Genomic DNA, 14,357 nt, shown 5'->3' with positions numbered 1-14,357 from the left:
CTGGAGGGGAAAAGGGCCGGCTCTTCTTATCTGCGGGGGTCTCCCGGGCGTTAGCGTGTGTCAACAGCTGCCCCGATAAAGTTAAGGCGACGCTGCAATCATCAGAGAGGAAAACATACGTGTTCACGTCGAAGTATTGTCCCGAGCTTTTCTTTTCCATTTTGACCGGGGTTTTAAATAAACACATTAATCTCGTTCGGTCAAATTAAATAACTCAACAGTGACATCAGTATGAGTCTGAGCACTATTGTTGCTAGTGGGAGAGTCGCCAAGGGTATGTGTATAAAAGCAAAAGCAGTGCTTTGCAGCCCATGTGATGCAGTCTCAGATAAGTACGTTGCACAATTTCCTATCGTTCTCCCCCCAGTTTCTCCTAAAATCTTTTTTGCCCCAAATCCGACTGACTTGCAAAATACAAGTGGCATTAAACACATTAAACAGCTTTCAAATAATAGAATTATCAGAGCATCCGAGTTTAATGTTATTAAATTACATAATACTGCATATTATTCAGCATATTTAGCAGCATAAGCCCTGTGTTGCCAGGCTTAGATACCCCATTATGAAATACCTAGGCAGCCACTCCGCTCCAGGGCTGTAAAGATAGAGATGTTAATTCACAATTTCATTTTAATGATCTCTTAGGACAGCAGTTGTTTAAACTGCACGCCTTTTCCACCAGGCAACTTGCCCACCCAACTGGAAACTTCCGATGCTGGAAGGTTTTAGAGCTGTGTTGGACACATTTGCCGTGCTGACGACCCATCTTGCTTCTTGATGCTCACCACTAGAGAACACAGAGGGGTAGGGAAGTGTTACGGTTGTGATCCACATCCCCACCACATGTATCGTGCCCTGGGCCGTACCACAATGGGAGTTCTGGTCTGGTTGCCTTTATCTCCTTCAGCGACAGCATGATGTACTATCGTATGAGTCACGCATCATTCAGGGGACAACTAACACGATTCCTTCTTCTTGGAAGACATGGGAAGCTTTGTCTGGCTGGTCAGAGACTAGTCAAGACCAAACATGGTCAGTCTTCCATGCCCTACGTCTTTACTCCATTGCCAAGTTTAAGCCTAAGGTTTAAAATTTGCTTTATGGGAGAGACAGAAGCCATACTGCATGTAAGCATGGACCAAATCTTTTTGGTTTTGTGGTCTGCAGGAACAGGAAAAGGTGAGACTGGAAACATTTCAGCCCAGCTCACCTGTTCTGTTCCCCCTAAACACAGGGTGCCCTCCTCAGCTACATCTAAGCTAGTAGATTAAACAATGCTGGGGAACATTTATAAGCATGAGAATTTGATTATGTACAGTGTAAATTGTTACCACGGTATCTGAAATGGCTTTGATCTGTGCCAAGCAGCAGTCTCTCACATAATTCTTGTGCACGATTCAGGAGTTAGCAGGGAGCAGGGCTCACTCCTAATAAGAAGTCTGCATAGAGCCACCCTGTTTTGGAGGATGAGACACCTAGTGCATGGAAGCAAGTGTCTCCCTCCCAGTTGGCCTCAAGGCCAAGAACAGTACCAGGCATGTTTAATTTACTAGTTTGGAGACAGCCTTGGGGTAGAATTTACATGGCCACATAAACACGTCCAAATTGTTGCCACTCCTATCTGACCTAGTCACCCTGAAATCCCTGAATACATACGTGAGAAGTACGTGTGGGTACGTGGCACAGAGCTCTCCGCTCTATTTCCACCCAGAAAAAGATCATCAAAACCCAGCACTGCACACAACGAACACTGGGCGAGATGAGTCCCACCTCAGCTATGAATGACTGCTATGGACACAGAGCAGAGGGGACTGGAATACTTCCTCCTGCTCCTAAGCACATTTTTCACCTGGCAGAGCAGAACCAGCCCCTAGGCCCTCAGGTCAACAGGAGAAACGTGTTCCTCCAGGAACTCCTCTACGGTAACTTCCCCTGTGCTGCTGAAGAGCCTGACATGCCACGACCGGAGAGAAGCAGACGAAACACCATCCCTGTGGGCTTGATGTTCCCTGACCCGAGCCGAGCCCTGCTGAAGCCAGTAAGAGGGGCTCCTTCCACAGATCTCAGAAATTGGATGTACCCCCCTCTGTATCTCATGTGGCAGCAAAAAGGATCCACTGTGCCACTAGGATTTGCATCATCCCCCCGCAGAACATCTGCGCAGGTCCCTGTGCTGCCGAAGTTCCCTGCTAATTCAATTTCAGTGGGCGTAGTGGATCAGTCCTCGTTAAATTTCGCTTCAAGCTCTATGCAAGAAGTCGAAGAGGAGTGCTGCACGGATGCTGGTGGAAACAGGCTTAAAACACAACACCAGCACGGTGCCCAGGCCATCCTCAAAAGCATATCCGTGCATGTGCACGTCTGTGCAGATGTGGGCTTGCAGCTGGTGCCAGAATCGAACTCCGAGGCTCGGCCCTGCCTCGGCTAAGTGAGCTGTGAGAGGCACGGCTATCAGTCTCGAAAATGGCTGACATCACCAGGCTCGGTGTCACTGCCACAGCTCAGCCAGGCCACAGAGGGAGATCTCTCAGAGGGTCGTCTAGACAGAAGCTGCACAGTTCTTGGAGATTGCACGCGGCTGGAAAACGGAACAGCGAGACAATTATAGCTGGAAGTCTGCAGCTCGGTGACTAAATCACAACAGAATTGGACGGGAGAATATTATTTCAGTCGAACAATGTAAGAAGGAATGCTGTGAACACGCACGCGGTTGGTTATTTTTACCTAGCAGTGAGCGAGTTACTTCTACCTCCTAGGAAAGGGAAAAGGACGTGAGTTCTCCCAGAGCTGATATTGCTGTAATTGAGACTTGATTTGGTTTCAAATCAATTTAGTGCCCAGCTGAGAGCAGCCAGCGTACTGCAGCGGACGGAGGACTGCAGGCTGGCAAAGATCTTCCTCGGTCACGTTGTCACTGCTGTTTGCTCTCTGGATCTTCCACTGCTCAGCGGGGAAAAAGGGTTTTAAAATAAAGAAATGAAAGACTGTTTACAAATACTTTGGGTCTCAAAGGAGTGAGGAACCTCACCAAGCTTGCCCTGGGCCTGCTCACACACCCTGAGTCTGAGGCAGAGATCCTGGCACTGGCACAGGATTTCACAGGCACAGCTGCTGGGAGCAGGGCAGGGGAGGGAGGTTTTTATGCATGCATTTACCCCTGCAGAGCACCACGGAAATGCATACGTGAGCCACACACACACACACACGTGCTGCTGCTCCAGCAGGCAGCTCACGGCTCGGGAACAGCGGCCCCGTGTTACCCCTGACAGATGCAAATCACCTCGGAAAGACCCATGTTCCACTTGTGGCACCCATGGCGTAATTTGGGATCCCCCGGGCTCCTTCTTGGGATGGGGACCAGAAAGACGAGGGTGTTGTTATGAACCCGTCCAAAACCACTGCCTTTTGCACCCAACAAAACACAGGGAATGAATTATTCATCGCATTGTTACCGAGTTCTTCCACAACCACAGAACCTGACACCCAGGGTTTTAATTAAATAGGATGTAAAGAAGGATTTTTTTTTTCTTTTAATTAAGAAACCAAATTTCTTCCTGGTTTGACCCTGAAGTGCTCCAATTGAAAACAGCTGCAATGATATGAGGTAAAGCACTTGAGACTCAAATTTACCCATGTTTCACACAGCCCTGGCAGCATCTCATTGTTTATTCCTATAAGCTTAAATGAATAATGCAAACTTCTGAAACTCATTTTCTTGTTTATTTCAACTTTGGTCTGAAAGCCTTTCTGCATTGAACTTTGAGCAAAGCCATCGATATCAAAGACAAATCCCACAGCCCTTCGTGCTCCTCTGGCTGCTCCTCCACACTGCGGAGCCCTCGCTGCATTCAGCTCCAGGATTAGAAGAGGACAACGTCTGATGCCAGTGTCTAAATGTCTGTGACTTCCACATAATCTCTCTGAGCTTGTGGAACCACTCAGATATTACCTCAGCACAGTCCAGCTTCTCTTGACAGGAGTAACACATCTTCGTTTGCTATAAAGGAGGACGGATTCAGACACATGAGCTGCACAGCTTAACGCAGCCACATAAATTTCCACTGGGCAAACACTTGTGGCTGTGTTTAAGAGGCATAAATTCAGTCACAAAAGTAAACTAAGTACCCAGTTTGCTTTTGGTTTGTCCGTGGTGCCTAACTGGGAAAGGATGTACTAACTGCTGGGGTGGGACCACTCTGAGCGAGTGCATCTTTGAGATGGTGCAGCCCCAGGCTGAATGCAGAATGAATTCATCTTTTGGGTACCAGAATCAGCAAAGCTGTGTTAGCCGGGAAGAAGGGAAGGACACAGATGTGGTGACAGCACGCTAATGTGCAAAAGGCTGCTGCAAGTAGGATAGGAGCAATCTGTCTTTCAAGTCCACATGAAAATGTGTTAAGAGTACAGCTATGTGTTGGGATACTTACTGCTGTTGGAGGTCTGAGAGAGCAGATCACAGCACCACAGGGTGGCTGAGGCTGGCAGGGCCCCTGGAGGCCCCTGGTGCCCCCCCTGCCCAAGCAGGGACACCCAGAGCAGGCTGCCCAGGACCACGTCCAGGCGGCTTTTGGAGATCCCCAAAGAGGAGACCCCACAGCAGAGATCCCCAAAGAGGAGACCCCAAGCAGAGAGTTACACAGCTTTCTTCAGGAATAGCTGTGCTGGCCTTGGGGAGGAAGAAGGGACTGGGAAGCCCTACGGCCCTCTACAATGAAGCCCGTGAGCCTCTCTGTTCAGGCACAGCACTACACTAACATGGTTACGCTGGTTTCGAGCCCTAGGCTAACTCAGGCAGTGCTACCTGCGTCCCGCTGCTCAGGATAAACACGCTCACCAAAAAAAAAAAAAACAACAAAAACAAAAGCAGAGAAAGCAGAGGACTGGAAATTCTCACTAATTTGCACCTTTGAAAATCGCCCACAATATTTGGAGGCACCACAGAGAATTACCACAACCAAAATCTGTGCAAAAACACGAAAGCGGACCAACTTATCACTGTGATCTCTCTTTGACCGCGCTTCCTTCCTCAGCATTAATTTTTAAAGGAAACCAGGGGCTGTGATGTTTATACGGAGTCAACCACAGTGCGTTCCCTGGCTGGGCCACACCGAAGTCTCTGAGATGCAACCCCAGAGGGATACATCCTCTCCCCTGCCCCACGCCCTGCTCCCCGCGGGCAGGAAGACGAACCATTCACCCAGCCCCTGCCTTAGCCCTTCCTGGGCTGCTTTGCTCAGGCACAGAGCAGCAGCTCTGACAAAGTGCCCATCTCCCAGCTGCCTTCCCCTCCTGAGATAACACCCTCAAGGAATAAACATGCTGCGGGGAAGCTCTGAGGACATACCAGTGGGAGAAGGCAGCGGGATACGACGGGTAGGTGCATCAACTTGCCTTGGGGAGCCAGCACATCTCCTCGTGGCTCTGGTCATCCCCATTTTATAGACAGTCGGTCCCGCATTCTTCACATGCCCACCATTCCCAGTGAAACTGTAGCAAAACCCATCGGTGTTGCTAAAAATGGAACAGTTGGAAATAACGCAAAAAAATAGAGTTCCTGCTTTTAAAATAAACGCTGACTCGTCTCTAATACAGAGCACGCAGCCAAGTGCCTCCAGAACAAACACTTCACAAAGGAAGAAGGGGACTAGAAAAGAATTTCAGCTTCATTGCTGGCCTGAAGTTTATATCCACACTAATCAGATCCTGTAATCCTTGTTATCAATCACTGGCATTCTTGGAGAAATTCCCAAACACCCATTTTAGGGAAAGGATTTGCTTGGAGTTAGATGTGAAGAATGCTGTGAATAGGGATACTTCTAAAGAACAGCTGCTTCACCTAGGATCTGGCACTCAGGTCTGATGGAGAGGGTATCCTGAAAGTTTGGTGTCTCTGTTAGAGAGGAATGCACTTTCTGAGCCCGAGTTGGACATTTACAGCATGTGCACGGGAAATGGGTAAGGCAACTGATTTTCCCCGTGTAGCACACGCCATCTGCCCAGCAGGAGATCTGAAGCCCAGCTCTGCGGCGTTCAGGTGCCCAACACCTTCATTTCCTGCTGGGACACACGGAAAAGGAGGGAGGCTGGCTCCCGGCGGCAGATCTGCAAGCTCTCAGCCTGACCACGAAACTCCCCGCGTTAGCAGTTTTGCAGGGAATCACGCTAGCAGCCCGCTGCCTTCAACCCGTATCGCATGCAAACCTGGCTCTCCTAAAAGGCTCTCACTGTGGGAAGCTGCTAATGCGCTCTGACTGACGTATGGGCTCTCCTGCTCCGACATCTGCAGCTGTCTGCGCTAATGGAGCCCTCACGGCTCCTGAAACCCTGCGGGGGGAAGGGAGGAGCATCCACGGGGCCTAAAACTGTTCAGAAGAGGCTTGGAAGACAGGTGGGCTCTGGTATGAGTGGGTTTCATCTGATTCACTGGCCGGGGTTGCCTTGGACAAGGGGCCGAGGCTCGCACTGAGGTGTTTTCCACAAGGAGTATCTGGATGTGCCTGGACTCTCGGTGGAAGCTGTTTCACCACGCTGGCTCTAGGAATAAAAGGAGCAGGAACTTGCCTACCTAGTTGCCTTCTGTAAGGAGAGAAGGAGGAGACGGCCGGCCAGCCCCGGCAACTTCAGCCAGAGACGTGGGTGCTCAGCTTCTCTGCAAGGCAGAACACTTGCTTATGGGATTAAACAGCCTTCACATGCCTCCGTGTGAGCCTGGGAGCACAAAATGAGGGCTGGATTCTCTTCGACATGCAAGATGACACGCCGTGGTAACAGCCAGCTCCTGAAAATGCAGGGTACCGAGCAAAGGGCAGGAAGAGGGCCCTGAGCCTTCAGAAGAAACGCGTCTCTTCTGCAAACTCACCCCAGGAGCCCAGGGAACATCCCAACTCAGTTTCTTCCCTTCCTCTCCCCTCCTACCACTCAGATCTGCCCAAGACCCCACACAGGTCCCTACCAAGAAGCAGAAAAGCAGCAGGGTGCTGCCTCACGCAGGGACGAATTTCAGTTTCCTTATCCTAGATGTCTCTGTGGAGGCCTCATGCCTGCCATGAAGCAATCCAGGAGCTCTCGATTAAGGAGATAAATTATCTACCTCACACGCTGCAGGGTAAGAAACTGCACGTTGGCAGCTGGACTCGTCTGATGGAGCCAAGTAGGTGTGGGTAGGCCAGGCCAGCAAGTAACCAGAAGGGAGTCCCAAAGAGCCACGTGAGCCCCTGGTGCCTTCGGTCCCTTCTGAGCCCAGCATGTGGGACCCCATCCTGTAAATAATTTTCCTTCAGGTGCCCTACATGTAGGTATCCCGACAAGGACTGTCCTGCAAAGCCCTCTGCACTCTCCCGATGAGGAACGCTACACGGGAAAGCTTTACCAAAAATAAATTAAAAGACTTTTCATTAAGGGAAGGCATGGCAAGGAACTGCAAAGTGATTAACCATTGTTTAAGTGCACCTACAACCTCGGCAGCACGGTTATTTGCATTATAAAGTGTTCTTAATTGCACGGAGCTTTGCTGTGAGCAAACACCACCTTCTGGAAAGGGTACCACCACCACCAGCCCGCTGCCTCGTGCTCCTCACAGCGCAGCTGCGTGGCCGAGCACAACCCGGGGCAGAACAAACAGAGGAACAGTTATCAAGCAGCGACCAATCTTGCTCCTTTTGTAGCCAGGTAATGAGGGTGAAAGGAAGCCTGAAGCAGAACAAACTGTAACGACCCAAGGATCTGGTCATTTTCTTTCCTCCTCCTTTCTGCCTTTCAGTGGACCGCAGGACCGAGGCCAATAGCTGTGGAGAACCCTGGAAGCGGGGAAATCTTTCAAAGCCTAACTAAAAACCAGGAGTATATAAAGACTCCAGAACGGGAGCCTGCGTGGAGACGTTTCAGAAAGGAAAACAAAAGATCCGGGGTTTTGGCAGGGGTCGTGCTGCCTGGGAACAGAACGTAGGTGGAAGAAGGGAGCCTGTTGGGAAACGGGAGGTTGCAGTATCGAGCTGGAAGGGTGCCACTGCGTGGACTAATGCTTTGGCAGCTGCAAACGAAAGGAAGGGGGAATGTAAGAAGTAACGTGAAGAAGAAGTGTCAGGAGACATCTGGGAGTACCAAGGCTTGTGAGGAAACACAGCAGTCAAAGGATGATGCCGAGTTTGGCAGAGGGAAGGAGGTGGTGGTGTGACTGACAATGAAGAAGAGTGGGAAGGAAACAAGTTCTGGAGGGAAGGATGCTGGAAAGATACAGCATTTCTCCTCCCAGGGAGAAACACACCTAGAGCTTCCCGCTGCCTCAAAAATAAATAAATAAAGATAAACCACAAGGTCGATTATCAGATTTTCTTTTCCTCTCTGCTTTCTGTTTTTACAGTGGCAACCGTGTAAGCTAGGAAATTGTGTCCACCTCCACGGTGTCCTTGCTGTGCCCTTGTCCAGAGGAGCTGAACCTCAGGGAAAACTGTTCTGCCTAGGATGCATCTGTCTAGGATGCTGCAACAGTTCTTGCAGAAACCTGCAAGCGGTCCTGTAGAAAAATCTGTCTAAAAATCACAGCTATCTGCACAAAAAAAAAAAAAAGAAAACTTGAACAGACAGAGTGTCACCTGCTCTGATGTAAACGTGTACGTACACCCGTCAGGATCTCGGTCTGGGCTCCGATCCCACAGTCTATTAGATCCCCTCAGCTGCAAAAGCTCAGCAAGGTTTTCAGCTACTCTCGTGAATACACGGAGCCCTAAGCTCTCCAATTCACCTCTTTATCTGCAGAATTCCCACACTACTACCATTCCAACATTATTAAGAATATTTTTGAAAAATTAATTTTATTACACTGCATTCAATCTAATATTTCTTACAACAAACGTCCTCAAAGACAGTAATAGGAAAGCAGTGATTCTCTCAAATTGTCATTGCTATTACTGTCTTTGGCTGTTAATGTACAATAACTCTAATGGTTCTTTATACCCGCCTGCAGCAGGAAACCACGCAGTCTACCATAACAGCCTTCTGTATGTATGTATTTGCTGTGCTGCTATCATAAATATTTTAAGTGAAATTTTTAATTATTTCTTCCCCATCCCTGTCATTATTATTGTTTGTAATAGATATGCTGCACAGCAAATAGAATCTACATACACTTTTACCACGTTTTTTTTTTTTTTTTTTTTTTTTTTTCAGCAAATTACCTAGAGCACATGTATTTTCCCCCCTTTTGGCTCCCTGAATTCTTCTGTTAGGTTTCTTTGAAGCAGGGTGCCTTGTGCAGCTGATGCCGGAATACTGCTAGCAAGTATCAGCACCGGTGATAAACACGAGCTAGTGTTTTGGTTAGAGGTCACTTGTAATTAGCAGGCATTGTCCTTTGAATTTAACAATGGAAAAATAAAACTTTATCGCGACAGATTAGCCTGGCCATCAGAATTACAGCACTTTAGCATTCAGTGGAGGATTAGATGACACGCTATCTGCCGGGCTGATAACAGCAGATAGCTAAGGATTCAAATGTGAAATGCACCAAGTCTGTAAAAGAATAAAAGGGGAGAAAGGAGGATTAACTGTCCAGATGTTATGTGATACATTACACCGACACTTCTCTGCTCCTATTTTACTGCATTAGGCCTTGTTCCGTCCCCAGCGAAGGCAGCACGGGGCACTGCTACCAGCTCGTGTGAAAGCAGCATCCAGACCTGAGCGGCTCCCCAATTCCTCTACACTCCTCTCCACCTTCTGTGGATATTTGGCATACGCGCGTGTGCCTCTTAGCTTTGGACAAGTGCATTAATAAAATATTAGCGCTCAACTTCTTCACAGAGTTGTGTGGCTGACAGCTCAGAGTAAACCTTGGTGCGTGTTTGTTTCAGTTGCTGCATGTGGATAAAAGCATCTGTCTCCAGCCCCTATCAACACACAAACCCTGATTACCACCAGGATGCGTGGTGAAACACGCTCAACCCCTATTTCAGTCATTTCTGCAGAATTACAGCTTATCAGCTTATATGCCTGTAACGTGGTGAAGTAGAAAGTGTTTGTTAATTCCATCGCAAGGGACAGAAAAAGGAAACTACTGCACAACTCAGTAAATGTAACACAACGTATACTTCTTGATAAAATTCATGTTTATCTTAGCCACTATACCAAATTAACTCAGTATTTAAAATAGGAAAAAAATACACTCCCAGCCTCTGTTTTAAAACCTAGCAGGAAACAAAACACAAACCAGCCAGACACTGGTACTTATCAAATCTGGACGAAGAAGGGAGTTGTCTGGCTGGATGAAAACGGATGAGGCTTGTTGGAGTGATGACATTTGTCCTACCGTCGCTGAGGGGAAGAATTTTGTGGCTTTTTTTCTCGAGCTTACACTCCCGAAGACGAGCAGGTCGCTCCTACCGCACGGACACGCTGTGTAAAGCCCCTCGCTCCTCCACGTCGCAGGTACGAAGGAGAGAAACTTGCCTTATCTGCAGTGTCCTTACCAAACAGCCCCAAACTTGAACACATTCCAAAGACGTGCACATCATTTCCTACTGCTACCCAGGGAGAGTTCATTCACTGAGAAGTTGACCATTCGGGGCTGAGTTTTTTCCTCATTAATCTATAAAATGCGAGTAATTAACAGTGTGTGTGTGTGTGTGTGTTTGTGAGCATGCAAGCGTGTGTCATTTATTTTTATTCCCACTAAGCCTTCTTTTAAAGCAGCCCTGGCTAGCATCAAATTAATTTACCCATAAAATCAAAGGAGGAAAACGCAGTTGCCACACAATATCGGAATTGTTGCAAATTAGCCAAACTTTGAGCTCCTGAGGCTCAGAGCTGCAGGGGCGCGGGGACAGAGCTGGGATGGGTCTGGCTTTGCCATGGGGTGGGCTGCTGGGTTTTGGTGACCAGCACCAGGCAGCCCAGGACGGCGTTTGGTCCGCAACCAAATCCCCGAAATTCTGCTCGGGAGCGTGTCCAGGAGCGGCATTTCTTGAGCAGCGAGCAACCTCTGAAAGGAAAACTATTCCCAAACGTGTCATGTGGGGATTTTTGTGTTGTTGTTTTGCTTTAGTTTTTTTTTTTTCTCTCCTCCCCCCCCTCCTTCAAGCAGAGGGAAAGCAATCATAACGGCGGGGAGGCTTGTCAGCGCTCAGCCATCCATAAAAACGCTTTTTTTTTTTTTTCTTTTTCTTTTTTTTTTTCCTCCTCCTTTTCGCTCGCAGCCCTGGCGTCGCCTTGTCTCTGCCTCTCTGCCCCCGCCGCCCCGGCCCCCTCCCGGCCCCCCAGCGCCGCGGGGATACCGGCACCGGCACCGGCCGCTGCTCCCCCCCCCCCCCCCCACATCTCCACCTCCGCTAACTTCGGGGGGACGGCTCCGCGCGGCCCCCGCCCCGGGACGCGGCGGGGAGCCCCGGCTCTTACCTGCCGCCGGCTCGGGCTGGGGTCTCGGTGCCTCGCAGGGAGGGAGCGGGGCTGGGAGCGGGGCTGGGGCTGCAGCTGCGCGGCGGCGGCGGTGGCGGGGCCAGGGCGCAGCGGCAGCGGCAGCAGCAGCCCCGGCCGGCGTCAGTCAGGCGGGAGCCGGCTGCCTGTATTAGTGCGCCGCGCTGGAGCGCCGCCAGCACCAGCGCGGCCGCCGGCCCGCCCCTGCGCTCCCCCCCGCCGCCCGCCCCGCGCACACACACACAGACAGTGCTCACACACACACAGACAGTGCTCACACACACACAGACAGTGCTCACACACACACAGACAGTGCTCACACACACACAGACAGTGCTCACACACACAGGCAGTGCTCACACACACAGACAGTGCTCACACACACGTATATAAACTGCACGCACACACAGACTGCTCGCACACACACACATACACAAACTGCTCACACGCTCACTCCTCTCACACACATACACACTCCCCCCTAAACTCCTCACACGCACACACGCTCCTCAAACCCACTCTCACACACATGCTCCTCACACACACACTCCTCACGTACTCACTCACTCCTCACACGCTCACTCCTAACACACACGCTTCTCACTCACTCCTCACACGCTCACTCGTCAAGCACTCCCCCTCCACACACACACACTTCTCAGGCACACTCCTCATACGCTCACTCTTCAAACACTTCCCCCCCCCCCCGCACGCACTCCTCACACATTCACTCACTCCTCACACGCACCCCCACTCCTCACACACCCAGTCCTCACACACGCACCCACTCCTCACACACACACACACACACTCCCCCACACACACTCCTCACACGCTCACTCCTGACACGCACACTCCTTACACATCCACTTCTCACACACATACACCCTACACACACTCTTCACGCACTCTCTCCTCACACCCCCACTCCTCACACACTCACTCCTCACTCACACACGCACAGAGCTCACCCTGCGCGCCCCCACCGCCCACACTGAACCCTCACCCCATGGCGCCGCTGCCTCCTACCCTGACAGACCTCTCGCCCCTCATGCACACACGAGCCTGTCCCCACCTCGCACACACAATCATATATACACTCACACATGCACACACACTCCGCACACTCACAGCTCGCCCCCTCACCCAGCCCACCGCACCCATCCCCTCTTTGCCTGTCCTGCACCCGCAGCCGCCCCAGCCCTGAGGCGCCGCCATTTCACCTCCCCACCGCTCCCCCCCAACATGGGGGTCCCGAGTGCCCCCACGCCCCCTGAGGGCACAGGGGATGCCATCAGCTCCCCCCTCAGCTCCTCATGCTACCCAGGCGCTGTGTCTTGCAGAAATTCCCCCCCCCCCCCCCAGCTTTCACCCACAGGAGACATCTGTAGGGGTCCTGCTGGCTGAGCAGTCTGCACCTCGAATTTGCTGTCCTGAAAATCCAACCGGTGATTTCAGGAGCCAGTCACATAGGACTTCCACTCAGACTTTAATAGCAACGCAAGGAAATAAAATATTTTGTAAATAGGATTTAGTAACACTTTCACAGGGGCTTTGAATGGTCCTGTTGGTTCATGGGACTGGCCAGAGAACAGCAAACCATTTCTAACTATATGCTAGATCAGCTGTATTGGGTAGCATATTGGATTAGCTGTAATAAGGACAGGCTGAAAGAGAAATATCGGGTAAGTCCAGTGGCTACAGCCACTCATACAGGAGGACACCAGAGACAAAAGGTACTTGTGAATTTAGGGCTCTAGGCGATGCTAGGAATAGGTTCTGGCTGAACCTGCCTCTGATTACATTGAGAGTTCCAGTTAAATTGCACTGAGCCTTTTGAAGTCAATCAATAAATATGATTAAAGATATCATCCTGCTGACATTTTCGCCAAATTTTTTTTTTCCTTGTAAAACATGACAGAAAAGCTAATGCAGTTTGTGTAGACATCAGAAAGCCACAATGGAATTACAGCTCCGCAGTGCAAATTCATCAAGGCATGTGTGTGTGGAGGGAGAAGGGGGATGTAATGCAACTCCCTGAATACCTCTCTTTGCCACTTTGGTCCAAAACATCTTAAAATATCAGCTGCTTCCCCACTGCTGTCTCCCTTCTCCTGCAGGAGACTTCTTGACAGATGAGTGGCAGAAGAGACGCTGGTATTTATAAATCACTGTAAACATTTATGAAGTGCCAATCACACATCCTAACTCGGCATGACTGGAGATTTTACATCCACAATGCTGTTTATTTTTAACTTATGCACTTAAAACATCAATCTGTAGAAAGATTATGAGGAAAGTAGTATTATCACATCAAATACGTCCACACTATGATAGGGGAGTTGCATATTTAGGTCTAAAACTTATCAGTCAGGCTCCCTGTTTAGACCTCTCTCTTAAATCCTGTGCTTTTGCCCTTGCAAGTGGAGGCGCTGACACAGAGCACCATGTAGGTGAGGATGCCCTCCTTCAGCCTGCGCACCATCCAGACTTCTTTAAAAAAAAAAAAAAAGAAACAAAACAAAAAAAACTTCAGTTTCTGCTCCTCTGCCTTGCTAGCCTTAAATCTGGTTAAGGTGCATTGGCTCATGCTTGCTGTTGAGTAAAGCCAGACACACGGACAGTTACGGTGGCTCAGCTGAGGTGTGGTGTGTAACTTTCTGAGGCATGACTACTTGGTCATGAATCTTCAGGGCTTTCATACCCGAGTTCTGCCAAATCTCACTGCATCTGTTCCAGGTGCTAAAACCTCTGGTTTCTCATTCCTCTGCTCACAAGTCCTGCTGGCAGCGAAGAGAAGGCAGAACAAGGTGGTCTCTACTCCCACCCACCGTGCTATCCCCAGCCCATCTTCCTTGGTGGTATGAATTAAAATGCCACTTCTGCTACTGCAGCTGTCCCAGCCAAGAGGGCACAGCAGCAGGCAGACACTGCCTAGGTTTTTCAGTCAG

General features: G+C 49.9%; 1 protein-coding gene across 2 annotated transcripts in view; it reads right to left on the bottom strand.

Moving 5' to 3' along the window:
* The window catches only part of SMAD9 (SMAD family member 9), a 42,400-nt gene extending 29,832 nt beyond the window's left edge, over positions 1-12,568 (bottom strand). The window contains exon 1 of one of the 2 annotated variants that reach the window (XM_027470553.3): positions 11,389-12,568. The gene's annotated coding sequence lies outside the window, so the exon portion shown is untranslated. The remainder of the gene's footprint in view (positions 1-11,388) is intronic. The other variant, XM_027470548.3, reaches the window with a different exon arrangement.
* Between the last annotated feature and the right edge of the window lie 1,789 nt (positions 12,569-14,357).

Source organism: Anas platyrhynchos, chromosome 1 (assembly GCF_047663525.1).
Source record: "Anas platyrhynchos isolate ZD024472 breed Pekin duck chromosome 1, IASCAAS_PekinDuck_T2T, whole genome shotgun sequence".
Classification (NCBI taxonomy): Eukaryota; Metazoa; Chordata; class Aves; order Anseriformes; family Anatidae; genus Anas; species Anas platyrhynchos.
This window is presented reverse-complemented; position numbering and strand designations above follow the sequence as displayed.